General features: G+C 34.7%; 1 long non-coding RNA gene across 1 annotated transcript in view; it reads right to left on the bottom strand.

Moving 5' to 3' along the window:
• LOC109265260 (uncharacterized) overlaps positions 1–17,689 on the bottom strand; it is a 44,624-nt gene extending 26,935 nt beyond the window's left edge. Inside the window, exon 1 of the long non-coding RNA XR_002079079.2 lies at positions 17,475–17,689. This is a non-coding gene — a long non-coding RNA (uncharacterized LOC109265260). The remainder of the gene's footprint in view (positions 1–17,474) is intronic.
• Positions 17,690–18,617: the final 928 nt, after the last annotated feature.

Raw genomic sequence — 18,617 nt, 5'->3', positions numbered from 1 at the left:
GGGTTCACATTACCATTTTCCTGGTAGGAAACCTAGATTCACCCATTTCTCCATAGAACCTTTGTTTATTTTAATGTGAAATATTGTTTAGAAACCAATACCTGGGTTTGGTTTTCTAGATGTTTCATTGCCAATGACTTGTCTTTGATTCTGGTTCAGTTCCATGGATGGTGATAAGAAAGATACATATATTTATAATTTACAAGGTTTCTCCTTATCTGTGGATTTTACCTATATTTCTCACAATTTTACCCTGTTTCCCAACAACATCAATATATTTACCCATCTGTTTTACCCTTCATGACACAAAATAATTTCAGAACTATTGAACCAATGTCACTAGGAGCAAACCTACCAAATGAAATACAGGTTTTTGTTTTTGTTTTTTTAATTCTTTCTTTACCCACATCTATAACTCATAAAGGATATTCAGAGAACCCCATTCGAAAGTTCCTTGAATAACTCCCTTTCCTATATGGCTATTTTATCGCTTGATACACACTTGGCTTTATTTGTATCTGCCCCTAATTAATTATATAATTTTTCTTTCCCCCTTATTTATTTTACTTCAATTTTTAAAAATGTAAATCATTACAGATTTTGAAGTTAAAATATACAAAATATATAAATACATATTACACATAAAATATGCAAATACATTAAATATATTATATATAAACATATACAAGATAAATTTCCTTTCTATTATGCCTTCTAATGAGTTCTCACATATTCATTATAGTTTCCCTTTTATTCTTTCCTTTCAGAGACTTAAAAAATAATAAGTATATACATATACACAGACACGCATGCACATATCTCCCCTTGTTTTATAAAAAAACATTCTATATTTGTTATTTTGCATGCTGTTTTCTTCTATAAATAATTCTATATATGTTTTCAAAGGCAAATGCTGTTTTACTTGATACATATTCACTACTGTTGTATCTTCTTTGTGAATTTTGGCCTTCAACCCTATTAAGTTCCTTTCTCTGTCACTATTTTATGGCTTTTGACCTGATACCTACTTTTCCAATGTAAGGATTAAAACCTCTACTTTCTCATTGTTTGCATTTGTCTGATGAAATTTTATCAATTTTTTTCATTGCAATTTTTCTCAGTCACTTGTTGCAGGCATCTCTTATGTTTAGTTGGATTTTCATAATGAGCTATTCTGAAAAATCTTTCTTTTAATAAGTGACTTAAGACCATTTACATAACTTCTTAATATGTTATTATATTTACTGTGTATTATGTAATGTTCATATTTTTTTTGTCTCTAGGCAGTAGTCTATTTTGCTCTTCTTTTGTATCTCCTATGATGTATAGAAAGGTTTGTATTTTTATCCTTAGTGGCTGTCTTTATGTGAATGCTTTTTTAAATCGAGGTATCACTGGCATATAACATAGTAATTTCACTTATATAACATAATCCCATATTTTTGTATACAGTGAACTGATCACCATAAGACTAGTTACTATCCATCACCATCCATAATTACAAATTTTGTTCTTGTGATAAGAACCTTTAAGATTTATTCTCTTACCAAATTTCTAAAATAAATTTTTTAAATGTTTTTATTATAACTTTGTTTCCTTACTGAGGCTTCAACTATTTGATTTCTCAAATGTAATTATACCCCTAATACTTATGTGACAAGCAATAAGCTTATTCAATTTTTTATTTCACCCTTTTCCCATTTTTGATTACCTTATCTCTACTTTGTAATTTCATGTTTCTTCCATCCTTGTCCCCATCTTTTATTCATAAAGCTACAATTAAATGTATTTAGTGTTCAATTTTCATTTAATCCCTCATTAAACCTTATAAAATGTTCAATTTTTCCTTAGGCTTTTAATAAATTATTCTGAGATGATTTCTCTTTTGTTTTTATTCTAAGATGATTTTACCTTTTTCTTCTATTTATTTCTAATTGACTCTCATTTCATATCTTCCTGTTTTTTGTCCACTTCTATTTCAAAATTTTGTATTTCTAATGTGAACTGCTTGTCCATACCTGCACACACTTCCTTAGGCTATATAGTTAACATTGAGTGCTATGTTACTGACTCCTTCTGCGTCATTGTTGGTTTCAGGGAAAGATCATGCAGCATCTAAAACAATTTCCACTTACTAGGGACTGAATAGCATCTCCCCAAAACTCATGTGTTGATGTCTAATCTCCAAAGTGGCTGTATTTAGAGATAGGGCTTTCAGGAGGTAATTAAGGTTAAATGAGTTCATAAAAGTAGGGTCCTAATCCAATAGGGCTGGTGGCCTTATAAGAGGAAAAAGAGATATTTCCCCCTTATTTTCCATAAACATGAACCAAGGGAAGGCCATGTGAGCACACACAAGAAGGTGGCCACCTGCAAGCCAGGAAAAGAGCCCCACCCGTCCTTGACCATGCTGGCATACTGACCTCAAATTTCCAGTTTCCAGAACTGTGATAAACAAATTTCTGTCGTTTCGGTCACCAGCCTATGGTATTTATTTTATTATGGCAGCCAGAACCATTTTTATTTTCAATTTTCTTTTTATAGTAGCTTTGTGTGGATGTTGTATGCATTTTTCTGTTTTGTTCAGTTCTGTTCATCTCATATTTTCATATACAAAAGTAATAGGTTTATCTGGGCCAATGTTGAAAGTTTGGGTTGTTTACTAGAATTTTTAGTTCAAGATCATCACCCTCTATTATTATACTGAAGTTTCTTTAATTAACAGTGCCATTTATTTTGGCAGGTACTGAGAGACAGAATGACTAGTATTTTTTCTTATTTTGTAGGTCTTTTTATTTCTGTAGGATCTTCAACTCCCACTGCTTGCTTCCTTCTTTTCTTTCACCAACAAGACCCCAAGGAATGCTTCCATACTCCAAGTCTCCCCACTCTACCCCAGAGCAGATGCGTTTCCAAAACTTCCTCCATTGGTTCTGTATACTTCTATTTCTTTTCCTTTTTTATCCTCCACTAGCCAGAACTATGATCAACAAGGTCCCTGACACATTCTCTGTATTTCTCTACTCAGGGTGTTTACTCTCTTGCTGTGTGTGATTTTAACAGTGTTTTATCACTTTTAGGTCCCTATCTACTTTTCCTACTTTCTGCTCAATCTTTGACTGACTCCTACATGGTTGTGTGCTCTGAGAATAAATCCATTGAATTTGTATGTTTATTTTACTACCTATAGATAATTTGAAATTTCTAATAGTCTTGGAGTTTTAATCATGTCTTAGATATCAACTGTGGGTAACTTTATTTGCTATTCTCTTTGGCATACATTGTTTTGGAGAAATTTGTGTTTTGTTTTTGGTTTTGGTTTTAGAAATTTTAATTTAGGCAACTACCATTACCTATAGGAATTGGAAGTCAATCATCATTCTCGTTCCTATAACTACTTGATATGACAGATGTAATAGCATTAAGGAAAATAAGTGATTCAGAATATTACAGATCTAGTTCTTTCTCAAGAAAATATCTGTAAATATAACATGCCGTATGGTTCCCATCTGGCGTGCATTGGCTCAAAGTTATCTATTACTGATTTCTTGGCCCCTTTCTTCAGCCCTTTAATTCCAAGTGTTTCTTTGGCAATTTCTCCTGAATGTGTCTTTCCATTTTGATCTTAATTTGGTTGGACTAATTTTATTTGTTCTTAAAGTTCTGTCACTCAGTTTACCCATCTTACTACTTGGGAAAGGATACACACCTCTAAACACTTCTCATCCCTCTGTGTTGCTTGGAAGCTTTAAAAAATGACTTGACATTAAATGAGGGCTTTTAAAGTCAAAGTGCTTTTTAAAGGGAAAGGGATGATGGGGCATCTGGTTGGCTCAGTCAATTGAGCATCCAACTTCAGCTCAGGTCATGATCTCATGGTCTGTGAGTTCAAGACCTGCATCAGGCTCTGTGCTGACAGCTCAGAGCCTGGAGCCTGCTTCAGATTCTGCTCTCCCTCTCTCTCTGACCCTCCCCGACTTGTGCTCTCTCTCTGTCTCTCAAGCATGAATAAAAACATTAAAAAATAAAGAGAAGGGGATGATATTTTATCATTAACCTGCTTTATCTTAGAAGAAATATGTTCAGGTGTTAACTGGTTATTTCAAGGTAATACAGCAAGTTTATATGAATTTCTAGATCTTGGATAATAATCCCTTACCTTATAGGTCTTACACATGGATATATCCTTCATCTCAATTACTTTTAAACTTCAAATGAAATGGTGTTCCTCAAAACTCTAAAAACTACCAACTCACAAATACCTTTTAAACATTTTTAATGTCCAAAAAATTTGAGTATATTTTCAACCTTCCCTATTGGTACTCCTCATTGCTACATCTATTCCATTCTCATTTGTCATTTGTACTTACTTTATTCTTGTATCCACTTGTGTCTGTTTTATTTTACTATCTGTTTTTTTCCCCACAATATGTAGACAAGGATTCTCTTCCCAGTTTATCCTAACTCACTGCTATTTTTGTTTGTTTTAACTATCAACTTCAATCAGATATTTGTCATATGCTGGAAAAGCTCCTCAAAGCACATTTATAACTGAGGAAATTTCCTCTTCATTGGCCTCCCTGTTCCTACACACTCACTACACCCATCAGGTGCACTACATCCCTCTTTTTAACCTCACCATAAATTTCTCAAAGTTTCAATATTCAAATGCTCACTTTTTAACAAAGATAGCAAACAGAAAAAAGAAAATGAGTGAGGTTTAGTTGAAAGCCCCTCAACCAATACATTTCTATTTTCTAGTCTCTCTCTTATGCCCTGAGAATATATTCAGGAGCAAGAAAAGAAAATATGACTTCAACTCGTGGGGGTCTGGGATGAATCTTAACACCAGACTAATTTGCTACAAATTAGTCATTTAGACTAACAGTGAGAAAGATGAGCATTCCAAGGTGAGCAAATTAGAGAAGACATTAGAGGCACAATTCTACCTGGCACTTCTGACATTAGGAGACTTGGAAACACTAGGAAATGATTACTTGGGGAAATGTAAAAACATGTTCAGTTGGTATGATTAGGTTATTCCATTTAAGCATGTGGTGCCCTTAAATATTCTGGGAGGGGAATGACGGGAAGCATGAGGAGTTTTCCAGTAGGTATTGGTATGTGGGGACAACTTATTTCTACTTGATTCAGATTCAGAGTAATTGTGACCCTGCATAAAAAAGAAGGTAAATTAACATCCTTCCAGCCTCTAACGGGGAGCTAAAGCATTTAATAGAAGCCCATTTTTTCCCACCATAATGCACAATTGGCAGAGTTGCTAAACAATAAAAATAGTCATTGTAGACTGTCTGCTTCTGTGTTCACCAATAGCACTAAGAATTGGAGATACATTAGTCCAGTTCAGTTTCCATTATTCTGACTTCTCATTAGAGAAAGGATTGATAACTACAGTTTTGCTAATAGCATATAAAGCTTTTTGTGATCTAGATTTAATTTAGCCTAATTCCCAGCACAGCATGAGCTACTGTACAATCCACGGAATAAGACAACCTAATTTTCTCACTTCATGCAGTTAGTGACATAGAGGCTATGCCATGAGCCATTTGCCATTCTCTTGGTGTGTGGATCTTAATTCACTCTCACTTATCACTTATTAAAATCAAAATCTGCCTACTTATAGAGTCAAGAGTGCAAATTAGAAGAAGGAAAGTCTGATAAATGGTTAGCTCAAATATTTTTAAACAATTTGTAAAGTAAGCATAACTCTAGTTTCATGTCTGTTTTTCACTTATAGCAAGTTCTTCTTTAAATACAATCATTTAACTCATCTGAATATACTCCACTACTTCTCATCTGAAACAGTCTTTTCCAAAGGATATTCCAAGGAACACTTGTTCCATAATATGTTAGTGGATACTCTACAAAGTACAATGGAAGCGTAGATTAAAGTAAAATTATATATTCTTCTTTTCCATGGAAATTCTCATGACCTTTAATATGATAATGTGCATTATGAATCTCTCAAAGTACTGGGGAGTAGGCTGTGTTTCTCAATTTGGCAACAATATCCTCTTTTTATCATTGGTCTTCTCAAGGACCACCAATCATGAATTGGGAAATGCTGATCCAGTTAAGACAACTTCATCTTAAAATATGTAAGAATGGGCCATGCCTCTCCCATTCCTGCAACAGACAATAAACTTATAGGTTCAACAAGTAATAAAATAATCCACGTAACATCTAAGCTGACCTCAGATATTTATGCAAAGGGCATATGATAAAGCATTATCTTCTACATATGAACCATGACAAGGGGCGCCTGGGTGGTTCAGCCAGTTAAGGGTCTGACTTCAGCTCAGGTCGTGATATGGTACATGAGTCCAAGCCCCGCGTCAGCACAGAGGGTGGAGTCTGCTTCATGGATTCTTTGTATTCCTCTTTCTCTGTCCCTCCCCCTCTCGTGTTCTCTCTCTCTCTCTCTCTCTCTCTCTCTCTCTCTCAAAAATAAATAAACATTAAAAAAATTACATATGAACCATGATGGGTCTTCTAATTCATGCAAAATGAGTATTTTAAAAAATTAGTGAATATGTGTGATTTATGTGTTAAAGGAACAGAAGGAGAGAGTTTGAGTCAATATTTGGGAATGGTAAAATATCAGCTAATGTTCCAGTTAGGATTCATTTTTTGCATGAACACATTATAATCCAGCATTCTCTAAGAGAAGGCAACATTCTGAGAGACATGGTACTTGGGCACTTGTTCCACTGGGGATGATACAGTAGCAAATGAATTGAAGAACAAGAGAAAGATGCAGAGCATGTGTCAAGACGCAGGACCCTGATGTCAAGACGCTGAACCTACCATAACAGGCTCTAAGAAGACAGGAGCATCTTTCAAACCTTGGTTTCAGGGGGATAGCAAGGAGCAGCCACCACAGAAGAAAATCTGAAACAATCTTCCAACTTCACAGTTTTTCCTGTAAGTAAATAGTCTTACAAAACAGAAGCACATTGCGGGGTGGGAGGGAGGGGAGGGTGGGTGATGGGCATTGAGGAGGGCACCTGTTGGGATGAGCACTGGGTGTTGTATGGAAACCAATTTGACAATAAATTTCATATTAAAAAAAACAGAAGCACAGAGTTTTTATTTCTAGGACTTTCTAAAAGCTAGGGGCACCAACTGCTGCTCACTTTCCATCCCATCTCATCTCTGTGAATATACACATTGTTTATCATAGGCCTAGAAATCTAGAAAGAGGTTTATAAACTATGTTAATGATAGAACATAGCTAATGATCCTCAGATAGCTATACAGTGGCAGGAGATACAGGTTACTGAAAATACCCAGGAATTTTTAAAAAAGCAAAACTATAATAGTAATATTATAATAATCACCATGTTGAAGGTAGCACACATAAAATTCACTACATGACATGAAATGTTGTTCTAAAAAAAATATTAACTAATTTAACTCAAGACAATTATGTGAGGTAAAGATTATCATTATTCCCACTGAAGATAAAGAAAATGAGACCCAGAGAAGCCAAGTATGCATAGTATTTAAACCCAACTGTTCAATTCCAGACTCTTTATTCTTAACAACTACAATTACCCTGAAGTCTTTTCTGAAATTTGAATTTTAATTGCCAGGGGTTAATAAATCTAATAAAAGTAATTAATTCTTAAACTCCTAAATGATTCATTAGTCAGGCATCTTTTGCATACAGTCAGTGCATTACTTCCCAGGTTTTGAAAACCTATTCCAAATCAAAGGCAATGCCCATATGCTGTGTGGCGATATTTGAGGATCTTTCTTTGAAAGTGGAGAAGCATTTTTCTTCTGTCAAGATGAAGCTGAAATGGTGGAAAGACAGGAAGAGGGGAGTTTGATTTGGTTTTTGTTTATCTCAGGAGCTCTCTGACAATCTGCTGAGCTGCTATTTTATTCAGGGAGACTTTGCAGACCGTGTCAAGACAGCATGCAGACAACTCATTTTTTACTTAGGAAATGTGTGCTTAATGGCTTCAGTGTCTGAGGTTTCCTTTGAATCAAATTTTGTAGTGTGCTTGCTTTGGTTTCATTTCATTTGGAATTTGGCAGAAGAGGAGTTGTGAATGAAAACTCCTCTTGTTTATGAACTTCTGTACAGAAGAGACAAATATGAGTTAATTATGACTCCATGTGAAACCAATATCTTGGTGACTGAAATCTTGATGTGCCTTAATGTATTTTATTATGATACTACATATTTTGAGTGTATTTTCCCTACTCTTCTCTACTTATAGAGCTAATAGTTACCATTAATATTACTGTAGTTTAATATTTTTTACAGGTAGTGATGTTAGTTTACCTTATGCCAATGATTTTTTTTAACATTAACACTGAAGGTACATAGTTTACAAAACTAGCATATTTCAGATTCTAAGGTTTTTTTCTTCTATTCTTTTCCACTATAAATTTGTAGCATGCGTTAAGTGAATAACAATTACAGAAAATCTATATTTATCATCTATCTAGTATCTTCTAATTAAATACACATTGATGTCCACACTAATGCAAAATTCTATATGGATTATATTTAGGTATTAATGCCCTAGAGATATAAGTAAGTCCATCTCCTGTTTCTTCATCAAGACCCTCAAATCTGCTTTGAAGTCACTGTATTCAGAACTATAAATCATTTTTCAGAAATATAACAATGGATAAGAAACAGTCCCAGGGACATTTGATATTATTGATCACAGCTTGTCATGATCATTCAATTGTGTGGGTGAAATCCTACTTGTCAGAGGATATTTTCTTATTAAGTTTATATGATTCTCTCACTGCAGGTTCTCAAGTTTTAGATGCCTGATGTGAATCCTTTGATTTCTTTTCAAAGACAGGAAGAATTTTTTGCTCTATGCCAAGCAGCTATCAGCAGAAAATACAATGATTTTAGGAAATGGGTAATTAAGCTCTAGTATTACTTGATAATGTTGCTATAATAAACCAAAGCATTTATTCTATCACTAATTTAGGAACGCTTATTATCCCACTATCCTGAATACATAAAAGATACACAAAGATGATAAAGTATAAAAGTGTTTCATGCTTTATTTGACTTTGATCTGGAATGATAATTAAGTCACATTGCACAATGTTCCATATCAAATTATTGACATCAATAAAAATTCTGTATATTTTTTAGAATATACTTTTGAAATAAAATATTATTAGCATTTTTACTTTTAGCAATAACAGATGAAAAATCTCCCTAAGATTTAGAATTAGAATGTCCTACCAAACTTAGAAAAGCAAAAGGCAAGAAGGGAAATGAAACATATGACAATCTGAGAATTTATGTAGGGGTTACCTGGCCTAGTGAAAACTGATTCTGAAAGATGACAACTGATTTGAATTTAATACTTATATTTGCATTCAATTATTTTTATAATAGGCAAAAACAGCATAAGTAATTCATAGCACAAGTCATTAAGTAATTGTAGTACATCTATATAATGTAGCATTTCTATCATACTCTTCAGGAATATGAAGAAATTCTATTGATATAATGGCAAATTTAAAAATTAATAAACATTGTATGCATTGTACCTCTTTCTTAGTGGTACCAAGGGCTAGATGCAACATCTGTCCTTTATCTTTAATGGGATATTTTGACATGCCCTAAACCACTGGACCTCTAAAAACTTCAATAAGGCTGAAGGTCCCTGGATTCCTATGAGATTTATTTCCCACTTTACTGTCACATATTTGTCTTACCAAGATATATAGAATAGTTGCTACTTCCTGCCTACCAGGTTCAAACAAAATATCATCAATTCAGTGGACCAAAGTAATATATGGTTGAATAGAGAAACAATCAAGGTCCCTGTGCACTAGATTATGACAGAGGGCTAAATAATTGAAATAGTCCTGAGGTAGGACAGTGAAAATATTTAATGTCCTTGACAACTGAAAGTAAACTTCTACCGTCCTTTCCTAACAGGTGTAGAGAAAGTAGCATGAGCCAGATCAATAGTTACATACAAAATGCCAAGGGATATCCAGGATGTCAGTGCTTCCTTCATCTATATATTTCTCAAAATCTTGGAGAATGGAGGTCCACCTGACCTTCCCAAGAGACACATTTAAGAAGTTGGTGAGCATATCTTCTATAAATCCACTGTAGCACTCTGATCTCTCTGGGCCTTCTGATACCTTCTTCTACATTATTCCAAGGAAATTCTGGTATTTTAGGTACACTGCAGTATAGTCCAATTTTGGGTCCAGACATCAGTCAATAAACAAAACAAACTCGTAAAGTCACTCCCAGATACTCAAGCTAACACACTGAATCCAGAATCTCTGCTTAGTGCACTCATATCAACTTATGCCAAATTAAATAGAACATTCCTTCCATTTTCACACATATTCCTCAAGTTTTGTTGATGTAAATTGGCAGAATCTAGCAAGTCTTTTGGTATTTATGGCACCTCCTCATTGTTCACATTTTGTGTCTGACCCCCAGGAGCCTGCCAGAACTTGAGCACCATCATAGGTCTAGAAGCAATGACAGGTGGTAGAGGTAGATATTTAAAAGGATCAACAATCTCCTACAAGACAACTATAACAGGCCATTTTAGTTTTCCAAGGAAAGGAAAAATAAACACTTCAGACTAGGGAGGAATGGCTACTTTTTCTAGAGAAGAAAGCTTAAGAGTCTTTTTGGGTTCAAGGCAACTCATTTCATTGGAATCTGTTATAAATCCTTAACTCAATTTTCAGTGTCCCATTCTTTCCTAACTGATTCCCTTTCTATGGCCACTACCTCTGTGAGTTCATAATCAAGCATGCTGTAGTGAGTCTCACTGCTCTGCATTAGGAGGGTGGTGGAGAGTTGAAGAGATTCTAGACATGGAATAGGCATGAGCAAGGACAAAATGGATCCTGTCCACCCAAGTACATCAATCCCTCCTAATCTCTAACCCACAATGATCTTCAGAGCATAGTTGTTGCTTCACTTCTGCCTCTCAAATATCATGCAACTTCACTTTTAGACAATTCTAATCTGGTAGAACACAAGGAAGGATACTCTAGGAAATACAGTGTCTGATATAACCATGTTAACAGTAGGAAAATCCCACACAGTGGGTTAAGGAGTTTATTATGAGGCAGACACTGTGCTAAACCCTTTACGTGTATTATTTAGTTAATCTTCATAACAATGTTATGAAAGTAGTGCAATATTTATCTTTGTTTTTTACTTGAAAAATATTGAGAATAGAAAAATGATTTTAAAAAACTACACATAAACATAGAAAAGAAATACATAGAAAAGAAAAATATGTCCCCTCCCTCCCTCCAATCTCATCTTCCATCTGTGCACCCCCACCCTACATGTAACTATTGTTAACCTTTTGTTGTATTTTCCTTCTGACTCTTTCCTTGTGGAATAATAAGACTATCTGGAGTAATTCTGATGGCTTGGTAAAGACCCTTGCAATACTTTCTGGGAACCACATAAATTTCCCAAGTTTCTTATAATCTTCAGTGAGGAGATAAGGAAAACATAGACTATGATTGTGATGTAAATCCCAAAGTAGCATAGGGACTGAGTCTAACACAGTTTAATATAAGGAAATAAAGAAATGTGATATTTCTTCCACACCTGAGTTTATAAACTAACATTTAGTCTGGGTACTTTAGCTAGGGTTCTGGAATGAATTCCTTATTAACTCTCTTTCCCTACTAAACCACATTATAGTAAGAATTACTGTAGTCCTTAATTCTATAATAAGCAGGTGCCTCACTGGATTCTTTGCTAACCTCTAAGCTTAGCCTTCTTGGTCTTTACCTCTGCTGTTTAAAAATAGATCAGGAAAGTAAAGCATTTGTTCCATCATAATGCTTGAGGTCAACTATATTACTGTCTCACAATTCTTTCTTCATTCCCTGCTCTTGCCATCATTTTCCTGTGGAGAGAGAATAATTATCCACCCCATTTGGGCTTGCCATATAACCTGCTTTGACCAGCTGAATTTGAGTAAAAGTGATAGTGTACAGTTATAAGCAGGGCAGATCTTGACCTAGAGCCTGAAGCAAAGCTGCATGGCTGACTTTCTAATCCCTGAATGGCGAAAAAAAATTTCTGTGCTGAAAAATCATACCAGTCTGCAGTTGATCAATATACAGTGTTATCACAGCAATAATTAGTCTTTCTAACTATAGGTATGGAAGGACAGAGTGTCCTCTAGTAGTTGGACAGAGAACTCAATACTAGATGTATGTTAATGATAATATTCAAGAGAAAAATCTTATATTAGAGTCCAAATAAAGATTTCTTAAATAAATTAATACTTGACAGGTTATCTTTAATTCTTGGCTAATTCTTGGTAACCGATAAGCTAACTATCAAAGTGTTTAGTTTGTGGCCAAAATCATACTAAAAGTAAATGAAAATGAAAGCAAATATCAAAATGCTCAACTCAAAAAGTTGGAAAGAGGATCATAAAAAAGTGTAAGGAATACAAAAGGAAATAAGAAAGATAAATGCAAATATTACTAAATTAAACATGAGTAACAGAGGGGCACCTGGGTGTCTCAGTCGGTTAAGCATCTGACTCTTGGTTTTGGCTCAGGTCACAATCTCACAGTTTGTGAGATGGAGCCCTGCATTGGGCTCTGTGCTGCCAGTGCAGAGCCTGCTTAGGATTCTCTTTCCCTCTCTCTCTGTCTCTCCCCCACTTGTGTACGTTCTCTCTCTCTCTCTCCTTCTCTCAAAATAAATAAATAAACTTAAAAAAAAAAAAAGCAGAATAGTGAATCTAACAACCAGATTTTTTTTCTGTTAAAAGAGCATTAATAGTCAGATTTCTAATAAGTCTAATCAAGATAAAGGGTAAATATAAAGATATAAAATTAAGAATGATAAAATAAATATAAATTGATGAGAAAGTAAGAAATTATAAATAAGATACATTTTGACATGAGACAGAGTTGAAATATTTAAATTTCAAAACAATAAACAAACATCTTAGCAAGCAAAAGTTTAAAATTATTTTGTTAACATGAAATCAACCTACAGCCTCATAATTAACAGCAGAACACTAGAGAAACGTCCATTAAAACAGGTAGCAAAAGTTTACCCAGTATCATCATTGTAATATAATTCTATTCTGGGACCCTTCCCCAATGAATAATATCAAGAAGAAATTAAAAGTCAATTATTCCTTGAAAATGACTATCCTTCCAGTAAATGCAAGAAATAAAAAATAATCTTCTAGAAACAAAAGGAAAATTGATAAAAGAATCAATAGAGAGCTATACACTAAAGAAGCTTACAAAAATCATTGGGTGTGGGGCACCTGGGTGGCTCAGTCAGTTAAGCATCTGACTCTTGATTTTGGCTCAGCTCATGATCCCAGGGTTCATGAGTTCAAGCCCTGCATCAGGCTCTACACTCGCAGCACAGAGCCTGCTTGGGATTCTTTCTCTCTCCGTCTCTCTCTCTGCCCTTCCCCTGCTAATGCTCCCCCCCACTCTGTCTCAATAAATGAATAAACATTTAAAAAAAAGTCATTGGTGCTGTATAATCCAAGAAAAACCAAGAAGTAGAAATTGTAATTATAAATATATCTATATCTATACCTATATCTATCTTATCTATAATTTGCAATGCTAATAAAAAGTATAAAAATACATAAAAAGTAAATTTAAGAAGAAATATGCTGGACATATATGGAAAAAAAAGCTATAAAATTTCACTAAGCATCTAAAACCAAGACTGGAGTAACTGGAAAACCACACCTTGCATCTAGCTGAGAAGAGAAGACTTTTAAGAGTTTTCTCAAAATATTAAGTAGGTTTAATGCTATTTAATCATATCCCAAAGTGGTTGTTTTTAGAACTGACAAAATGGTTCCAAAGTTTATCAAGAAGTGTGAATGGATTAAAAGATTAAAGAAAACTTATAAAAAGAAAAGGAGGGAAATTTGTTATGAAAAATAATTAAAACTGCAAAAGCTATAAATAGATTATGTAAGAATTGAAAGAAAAATAGGTAAATGGAATGAAATTAAATTTCCAGGAACAGACCTTCATGATGATGTTAGACAACAATGAAAGTAGCATCATAAATCTGTTGGGGGAAAATGACAGAGAGTGTGTGAAGTTTATTCAATATATAATGCTGAGATTATTGGTAAACTTCTTTGAGGGGGAAAATATATACTCACATAACAATATACAATAAGATTAATTCAAATTAATGAAAGAATTAACTGAAAATAAAATAAGAGGAGAAAATGTTTGGTAAAGATCTGACAGATCTCAAAGTAGAGAACTACATTTTTTTATTTTGAAAATTTATAAACACAAAAAGCAGTGAGACTAGCATGACGAATTCCTGTTTCCATGTCCAGCTTTAGCAATTAACTACATTCTGCAACCTTCTGTGACATTGATAAACCAAGAAAAATTCTACATATTTGACTGTGTAAATTTATGTTAAAAGAAAAAAATTAAAATCCAAACAATATATTTTTCATATATCTTTAAAAAATTTATGGAGAATATTTCCTGTGACAATTAAGTAGATAAAAGTAATTATACTCTATACAAAACTCAACAAAAATAAAAAATACAGCATCTTCAATTAAATAAGATAAACCACTCCAAACTCAAAACACAAACTAAGAAAAATGTCTGCTAAACATGAAGCTCTGTGAAGCAATTGAGGGAGGATATAACCTTCCATACTTCAGGGAAGAATATTCAAGAAGAAAATGGTGCAGCTCTGTAAGATCCCAGCATGATTAATTGGGACTGATAAGAGTCATAGCCATGTGCCAGAGACAGGAGGAGTAAACAAGGTCCCTGTGGCGACCTAGTTCCATATTGCAGAACAGCAGAGTACCATTCTAGAAGTCAGTTAAAATGAGAAACAAGAAATAAACATAGTGAGGGGTGCCTGGGTGGCTCAGTTAAGCGTCCCACTTAGGTTCAGGTCATGACCTCATGGTTCGCGAGTTCGAGCCCCGCGTCGGGCTCTGTGCTGACAGCTCAGAGCCTGGAGCGTGCTTCGGATTCTGTGCCTCCCACTCTCTCTGTTCCTCCCCTGCTCATGTTCTGTCTCTGTCTCTGTCTCTCTCTCTCTCTCTCGCTCTCAAAAATAAATAGACATTAAAAAAAATTTTTTTAAGAAAGAAACATAGTGAGAAGGAAAAACCAAAACAATTATTCTTTGTAGTAGATATGACTAAATATTTGGAAAACACAACACAACACACTGAAACATATATTACAATGGGACAAAATATAAATCAGGAGATGGATAACAAAATCAAAATATAAAAGTGAAAGGTTTCAATATATAAACCAAAGTGAATTAGAATATTTAATGGATAAATAGATCTTGTTTCCAATAGGGATAACAAAAGAAGATAAAACATTTAGGAAGAAACTTAACAAGAATTGTGTAGGGTTTATACAAAGAAAACTTTAAAACCCTAATGACTCATACTTAAAAGCCTTAAATAAATAGAAACTCATTACTTGTTTGTGGAAACTAAAATTCTACATTGTAAAGATGTTAATTGTCTCCAAATTAATCTATTAAAGCAGTTATGACTAGAAACAAAATAATTTGAAAGTAAAATTTTAACTTTGATCTGTTAAAACAAATATACAGAACTAGCCAAAAACATCAAGAAAAGAAAATTGAGGGAGGAGCCCTGCAGAATATTAAAATATAAAAAGATTACATAAATTAGCTTGGTATAAATAAAGAATAATGCAGAAGAATCACCTAGAATTCATGTTAAGTCTGAAATTTTCCTGTGGGTCAAACATTAAAAATTCTGATTTTCTAGGTCAGGACTACAGCATGGAAATATGCCATTTTATTATAACAAGAGTCCCAGACGATTGTAACACAAGTACAAATATCCTTTCTTAAATAATCTACCCATTTAAGGAATTCTTTCACCACCAAACATACCATCTGATGCTGTCTGAATACTAAAGGCACAGCCAATGACTTGTATTTAAAACTAAAAACTCAGAACTGTTTATGCCTATTGATGCTAAATAATTACCTAGTTTAATTACATATTATGTAAACCCATGAAATGTGTGTTCAAAAAGAAAAGTATTGCCATGAAAACTAAATGTTTTAGAAAAACATAATAAATGTAAATTGCTAGAAAAAAATCTTTTCAACTCTGTGGATGAGAAAAGGTTATGCCCTATTTCAAAGAAAGATATAAGCATCATTAATGCAAAACCAATGACACAAAATTAATAAAACCATAGTCAAAGAAAAAGCCTAAGATCTCATTCAACAGACTGCAAATAAATGTGCATTCATATCTTTTAAATTAAAATAATTAGGATTCTGTATATTTTTTATGATTGATGTAACCAGTTTTTTGGTTGTTGTTTTTTGGTTTTTTGTTTTGTTTTTAGAGAGAGTGTGAATAGGGGAATGGGGCAGTATGGAGAGAGAAGGAGAATATTAAGCAGCTCCATGCTCAGCACAGAGCCTGTCATCTAGCTAGATCCCGTGACCCTGGGATCATGACCTGAGCTGAAATCAAGAGTGTGACCGATGCTCAACCGAGTCACCCAGGCACTTCTTAAATTATTATCGAGAAAATACTATTTCTAATCATGTTGGCTAAGGCGACATCTTCTCTAATAAAAAAAAAAAAAACACAATTTGAGAAACACTATAATATACAAATAGATGAATCCAATAGAATATTCAGAGATGAACCAGTTAAATAGGAAATCTGAAAAATATGTATTCCAAACAGATAGCGAAAAGACAGATACATCAATACAGGATGCAGAGAAAATTCTACTAGTCTTACAGAAAAATATAGGTGGATCTTTTTCATATTCTCACAAAACAATACACTTATTTAAAAGAAAAAAATATACTAATTACGGTCAGAAACATACAAAAAAGGCACTAACATTCTAACACGTTGTAATAAGAACTCTCTTTTAAGCATGACATTGTATATAAGCCATATAGGTGTTAAAAACCAGACAACAGGCTCCAAACGGGGCAGCTTATGCTAAGTCCCACTCCATCAAACTGAGACCTAACTTAATTACAGTTCTGGCTTTCCCAGAAAAGCAAACTTAAAACCAATCAGGATTCACCTAAATAGTGTTATTTAAATAATCTGCCTCCTAGATGCCTGCCATTCCCCCAAAGGAAAGTAATTGCAATAACCAATCTGGGGGTTTTTTTGCTGTTTTTGTTTATTTGTTTGTTTGTGCCTAACGTAACCTCCTTGTTCCTGCTCCCTTCTGCCTATAAAAGTTTTTCATTTCGCAAAGTTCCTCAGAGCTCCTTCCTACCTGCTATATTGGAAGCTGCCCAATTTTTGCACAAATAAACTTAAAAATTTTAATATGCCTCAGTTTATCATTCAACAGTTCTGTGAGTAACCTTGAGAAGGAACCTAACAAGGCCCGTCAGCTCCCGGGAACATCCAACAACCAACTGTACGTACCTGTTGGGCCCCTGGAGCTCGCCGCTTTCTCGCTGCCTCAAGACAGGGTAGCTAAGTCCTTATGGATCCTTCACAGTTTTGCCTTAGGAGTTTGAGACCTTTTTTTTACCATTTCTTTTTCCAGACTGGGCCCAAAAACTGGCACAAGAAAAATTGAGTCCCCCTTAAAAATCGGACCCAGTGTAAGAGCCAGCCCGGGTCTGACTTAAAAACCGGACAGAACCAGGATCGGACCGGTTCCGGCCCGGAAATCAGAAACCAGAAACCAGGCTAGTTCCGGGGGAAGGACCTAGTCGGATTTAAGCAGGACTGGCGCCAGTGCGATGCCTCAGGTGAATAAAATTTCGTTTAAAGCCTGAACGAGCAGGTTAATCTTACCAAAGATAATCTTGAATTACAGTGGCCACAGTGGAGAACGTTTAACCTAGATAGGTTTATCCATTTACAAGGTGTCCTAGACAAAAAGGGAGCTCAGCCAAGCACTCACCATAAAGGGGACAGGGAAAATTATTTTTCTTACTTTACAGTTTCTCATAACCAGGATAATACCTGCTGGGACATTGCACTCACTCCAGAGCCTGCAGACAGGATCCTGGGAAAACTGGCAGACCCAAGCAAAAGTTAATCAAAGTCAACCCTCCTAGATTTCGAATAGAGGTGCCTGGTTGAGAGAGAAAGGTAAAATTTCACATTGTCACTTTCTTTCCAAATTTAGATTATCAGGTTAAAAACATCTGTAAGAATTAGATCTTTGAACTGTGACTCTTGAATTAGCTTTAGGGTGCTTATTAGCTGTCCGTCCTTTATCTCTCAGGGACAGCTATTGCCTTGTTTGTCTTTTTGTTTCCTGAGAAGTTGGCTTGGCAACCATCAGATTGGGGGCCCCCAAAATATGGGCAGACAGAAATGTGTGTTGCATTCCATTTGGGGGTATAGACTGTTGCTATCTCAGGGATCCTGGCATGGTGCATACAAGTAGAGAATTTTCTAATGCCAATTCATTCATTAGCCCAGAATCAAAGCAAGACCACTTCTTCCTTTTTTTGACCTTCCTGTATCCAGTTGTTTCCTAGAGTTAAGGATTCTCCATTGATGCTCTATTTATTAGTTAGATGACAATATGTGCTCATATATTCTTTAATG

The sequence above is a fragment of the Panthera pardus genome, unplaced genomic scaffold (assembly GCF_024362965.1).
Source record: "Panthera pardus isolate Hobbes unplaced genomic scaffold, ASM2436296v1 HiC_scaffold_6, whole genome shotgun sequence".
Lineage (NCBI taxonomy): Eukaryota > Metazoa > Chordata > Mammalia > Carnivora > Felidae > Panthera > Panthera pardus.
The sequence above is the reverse complement of the archived record's forward strand: the minus strand, read 5'-3'. Positions and strand labels throughout refer to the sequence as shown.